Source organism: Lemur catta, chromosome 12, assembly GCF_020740605.2.
Source record: "Lemur catta isolate mLemCat1 chromosome 12, mLemCat1.pri, whole genome shotgun sequence".
Lineage (NCBI taxonomy): Eukaryota > Metazoa > Chordata > Mammalia > Primates > Lemuridae > Lemur > Lemur catta.
The window spans coordinates 99,192,551-99,199,097 of record NC_059139.1 but is presented as its reverse complement, the minus strand read 5'-3'; positions in this window follow the sequence as shown (position 1 = coordinate 99,199,097).

The following is a 6,547-nucleotide window of genomic DNA, read 5'->3' as shown; positions in this document are numbered from 1 at the left end:
AACCCTAACCCTAACACTATCCTAGGGCTGATGCTAACCCTAACCCTAACACTAACACTATCCTAGGCCTGATGCTAACCCTATCCCTAACCCTAACACTCTCCTAGGGCTGAGGCTAACCCTAACCCTAACACTATCCTAGGGCTGATGCGAACCCTAACCCTAACCCTAAAACTATCCTACGGTTCATGCTAACCCTAACCCTAACACTATCCTAGGGCTGATGCTAACCCTAACCCTAACCCTAACACTATCCTAGGGCTGATGCTAACCCTAACCCTAACACTATCCTAGGTCTGATGCTAACCCTAACCCTAACCCTAACACTATCCTAGGCCTGATGCTAACCCTAACCCTAACACTTACACTATCCTAGGGCTGATGCTAACCCTAACCCTAACCCTAACACTATCCTAGGTCTGATGCTAACCCTAAACCTCACACTATCCTAGGGCTGATGCTAACCCTAACCCTAACCCTAACACTATCCTAGGGATGATGTTAACCCTAACCCTAACACTATCCTAGGGCTGATGCTAACCCTAACCCCAACCCTAACACTCTCGTAGGGCTGATGCTAACCATAACCCTAACACTATCCTAGGCCTGATGCTAACCCTAACCCTAACACTATCCTAGGGCTGATGCTAACCCTAACCCTAACCCTAACACTATCCTAGGCCTGATGCTAAACCTATCCCTAACCATAACACTCTCCTAGGGCTGATGCTAACCCTAACCCTAACACTATCCTAGGGCTGATGCTAACCCTAACCCTAACCCTAACACTATCCTAAGTCTGATGCTAACCCTAGCCCTCACACTATCCTAGGCCTGATGATAACCCTAACCCTAACCTTAACACTATACTAAGGCTGATGCTAACCCTAACCCTATCCCTAACACTATCCTAGAGCTGATGCTAACCCTAACCCTAACACTATCCTAGGCCTGATGATACCCCTAACCCTAACCCTAACACTATCCTAGGGCTGATGCTAACCCTAACCCTAACACTATCCTAGGGCTGATGCTAACCCTAACGCTAAGCCTAACACTATCCTTGAACTGATGCTAACCCTAACCCTAACCCTAACACTATCCTAGGCCTGATGATAACCCTAACCCTAACCCTAACACTATCCTAGGGTTTATGTTAACCCTAACCCTAACACTATCCTAGGGCTGATGATAATCCTATCCCTAACCCTAACACTGTCCTAGGGCGGATGCTAACCCTAACCCTAACCCTAACACTATCCTAGGGCTTATGCTAACCCTAACACTAACACTATCCTAGGGCTGATGCTAACCCTAACCCTAACCCTAACACTATCCTAGGGCTGATGCTAACCCTAACCCTAACTCTAACACTATCTTAGGGCTGAGGCTAACCCTAACCCAAACACTATCCTACGGCTGATGCTAACCCTAACCCTAACCCTAACACTATCCTAAGGCTGATGCTAACCCTAACACTAACACTATCCTGGGCCTGGTGCTAACCCTAACCCTAACCCTAACACTATCCTAGGGCTGATGCTAACCCTAACCCTAATACTATCCTAGGGCTGATGCTAACCCTAACCCTAACCCTAACACTATCCTAGGGCTGATGCTAACCCTAACCCTAACCCTAACACTATCCTAGGGCTGATGGTAACCCTAACCCTAACACTATCCTAGGCCTGATGCTAACCCTAACCCTAACACTTACACTATCCTAGGGCTGATGCTAACCCTAACCCTAACCCTAACACTATCCTAGGTCTGATGCTAACCCTAAACCTAACACTATCCTAGGGCTGATGCTAACCCTAACCCTAACCCTAACACTATCCTAGGGCTGATGTTAACCCTAACCCTAACACTATCCTAGGGCTGATGCTAACCCTAACCCTAACCCTAACACTCTCCTAGGGCTGATGCTAACCCTAACCCTAACACTAACCTAGGCCTGATGCTAACCCAAACCCTAACACGATCCTAGGGCTGATGCTAACCCTAACCCTAACACTATCCTAGGCCTGATGATAAACCTATCCGTAACCCTAACACTCTCCTAGGGCTGATGCTAACCCTAACCCTAACAGTATCCTAGGGCTGATGCTAAGCCTAACCCTAACCCTAACACTATCCTAAGTCTGATGCTAACCCTAGCCCTCACACTATCCTAGGCCTGATGATAACCCTAACCCTAACCTTAACACTATCCTACGGCTGATGCTAACCCTAACCCTATCCCTAACACTATCCTAGAGCTGATGCTAACCCTAACCCTAACAGTATCCTAGGCCTGATGATAACCCTAACCCTAACCCTAACACTATCCTAGGGCTAATGCTAACCCTAACCCTAACACTATCCTAGGGCTGATGCTAACCCTAACGCTAACCCTAACACTATCCTTGAACTGATGCTAACCCTAACCCTAACCCTAACGCTATCCTAGGCCTGATGATAACCCTAACCCTAACCCTAACTCTATCCTAGGGTTTATGTTAACCCTAACCCTAACACTATCCTAGTGCTGATGCTAACCCTAACCCTAACCCTAACACTATCCTAGGGCTGATGCTAACCCTAACACTAACACTATCCTAGGGCTGATGCTAACCCTAACCCTAACACTAACACTATCCTAGGGCTGATACTAACCCTAACCCTAACTCTAACACTATCTTTGGGCTGAGGCTAACCCTAACCCAAACACTATCCTACGGCTGATGCTAAGCCTAACCCTAACCCTAACACTACCCTAAGGCTGATGCTAACCCTAACACTAACACTATCCTAGGCCTGGTGCTAACCCTAACCCTAACCCTAACACTATCCTACGGCTGATGCTAACCCTATCCCTAACCCTAACACTATCCTAAGGCTGATGCTAACCCTAACCCTAACACTATCCTAGGCCTGATGCTAAGCCTAACCCTAACAATTACACTATCCTCTGGCTGATGCTAACCCTAACCCTAACCCTAACACTATCCTAGGTCTGACGCTAACCCTAAAGCTAACACTATCCTAGGGCTGATGCTAACCCTAACCCTAACCCTACCACTATCCTAGGGCTGATGTTAACAGTAACCCTAACACTATGCTAGGGCTGATGGTAACCCTAACCCTAACCCTAACACTCTCCTAGGGCTGATGCTAACCGTAACCCTAACACTATCCTAGGCCTGATGCTAACCCTAACCCTAACACTATCATAGGGCTGATGCTAACCCTAACCCTAACCCTAACACTATCCTAGGCCTGATGCTAACCCTATCCCTAACCCTAACACTCTCCTAGGGCTGAGGCTAACCCTAACCCTAACACTATCCTAGGACTGATGCTAACCCTAACCCTAACACTATCCTAGGGCTGATGCTAACACTAACCCTAACCCTAACACTATCCTAGGGCTGATGCTAACCCTAACGCTAAGCCTAACACTACCCTTGAACTGATGCTAACCCTAACCCTAACCCTAACACTATCCTAGGCCTGATGATAACCCTAACCCTAACCCTAACACTATCCTAGGGCGGATGCTAACCCTAACCCTAACCCTAACACTATCCTAGGGCTGATGCTAACCCTAACCCTAACACTAACACTATCCTAGGCCTGATGCTAACCCTATCCCTAACCCTAACACTCTCCTAGGGCTGAGGCTAACCCTAACCCTAACACTATCCTAGGGCTGATGCGAACCCTAACCCTAACCCTAAAACTATCCTACGGTTCCTGCTAACCCTAACCCTAACACTATCCTAGGGCTGATGCTAACCCTAACCCTAACCCTAACACTATCCTAGGGCTGATGCTAACCCTAACCCAAACACTATCCTAGGTCTGATGCTAACCCTAACCCTAACCCTAACACTATCCTAGGGCTGATGCTAACCCTAACCCTAACCCTAACACTATCCTAGGCCTGATGCTAACCCTAACCCTAACACTTACACTATCCTAGGGCTGATGCTAACCCTAACCCTAACCCTAACACTATCCTAGGTCTGATGCTAACCCTAAACCTCACACAATCCTAAGGCTGATGCTAACCCTAACCCTAACCCTAACACTATCCTAGGGATGATGTTAACCCTAACCCTAACACTATCCTAGGCCTGATGCTAACCCTAACCCTAACACTATCCTAGGCCTGATGATACCCCTAACCCTAACCCTAACACTATCCTAGGGCTGATGCTAACCCTAACCCTAACACTATCCTAGGGCTGATGCTAACCCTAACGCTAAGCCTAACACTATCCTTGAACTGATGCTAACCCTAACCCTAACCCTAACACTATCCTAGGCCTGATGATAACCCTAACCCTAACCCTAACACTATCCTAGGGTTTATGTTAACCCTAACCCTAACACTATCCTAGGGCTGATGCTGACCCTAACCCTAACCCTAACACTATCCTAGGGCTGATGCTAACCCTAACACTAACACTATCCTAGGGCTGATGCTAACCCTAACCCTAACACTAACACTATCCTAGGGCTGATACTAACCCTAACCCTAACTCTAACACTATCTTTGGGCTGAGGCTAACCCTAACCCAAACACTATCCTACGGCTGATGCTAAGCCTAACCCTAACCCTAACACTATCCTAAGGCTGATGCTAACCCTAACACTAACACTATCCTAGGCCTGGTGCTAACCCTAACCCTAACCCTAACACTATCCTAGGGCTGATGCTAACCCTAAACCTAATACTATCCTAGGGGTGATGCTAACCCTAACCCTAACCCTAACACTATCCTAGGGCTGATGCTAACCCTATCCCTAACCCTAACACTATCCTAAGGCTGATGGTAACCCTAACCCTAACACTATCCTAGGCCTGATGCTAAGCCTAACCCTAACACTTACACTATCCTCTGGCTGATGCTAACCCTAACCCTAACCCTAACACTATCCTAGGTCTGATGCTAACCCTAAAGCTAACACTATCCTAGGGCTGATGCTAACCCTAACCCTAACCCTAACACTATGCTAGGGCTGATGGTAACCCTAACCCTAACCCTAACACTCTCCTAGGGCTGATGCTAACCGTAACCCTAACACTATCCTAGGCCTGATGCTAACCCTAACCCTAACACTATCATAGGGCTGATGCTAACCCTAACCCTAACCCTAACACTATCCTAGGCCTGATGCTAACCCTATCCCTAACCCTAACACTCTCCTAGGGCTGAGGCTAACCCTAACCCTAACACTATCCTAGGGCTGATGCGAACCCTAACCCTAACCCTAACACTATCCTAGGGTTGATGCTAACCCTAACCCTAACACTATCCTAGGGCTGATGCTAACCCTAACCCTAACCCTAACACTATCCTAGGGCTGATGATAACCCTAACCCTAACACTATCCTAGGGCTGATGCTAACCCTAACCCTAGCCCTAACAGTATCCTAAGTCTGATGCTAACCCTAGCCCTCACACTATCCTAGGCCTGATGATAACCCTAACCCTAACCTTAACACTATCCTAGGGCTGATGCTAACCCTAACCCTAACCCTAACACTATCCTAGAGCTGATGATAACCCTAACCCTAACACTATCCTAGGCCTGATGATAACCCTAACCCTAACACTATCCTAGGGCTGATGCTAACACTAACCCTAACCCTAACACTATCCTAGGGCTGATGCTAACCCTAACGCTAAGCCTAACACTACCCTTGAACTGATGCTAACCCTAACCCTAACCCTAACACTATCCTAGGCCTGATGATAACCCTAACCCTAACCCTAACACTATCCTAGGGCGGATGCTAACCCTAACCCTAACCCTAACACTATCCTAGGGCTGATGCTTACCCTAACACTAACACTATCCTAGGGCTGATTCTAACCCTAACCCTAACCCTAACACTATCCTGGGGCTGATGCTAACACTAACCCTAACCCTAACACTATCCTAGGTCTCATGCTAACCCTAACCCTAACTCTAACACTATCTTAGGGCTGAGTCTAACCCTAACCCAAACACTATCCTACGGCTGATGCTAACCCTAACCCTAACCCTAACACTATCCTAAGGCTGATGCTAACCCTAACACTAACACTATCCTAGGCCTGGTGCTAACCCTAACCCTAACCCTAACACTATCCCAGGGCTGATGCTAACCCTAACCCTAATACTATCCTAGGGCTGATGCTAACCCTAACCCTAACCCTAACACTATCCTAGGGCTGATGCTAACCCTAACCCTAACACTATCCTAGGCCTGATGCTAACCCTAACCCTAACACTTACACTATCCTAGGGCTGATGCTAACCCTAACCCTAACCCTAACCCTAACACTATCCTAGGTCTTATGCTAACCCTAAACCTAACACTATCCTAGGGCTGATGCTAACCCTAACCCTAACCCTAACACTGTCCTAGGGCTGATGTTAACCCTAACCCTAACACTATCCTAGGGCTGATGCTAACCCTAACCCTAACCCTAACACTCTCCTAGGGCTGATGCTAACCCTAACCCTAACACAATCCTAGGCCTGATGCTAACCCTAACCCTAACACTAT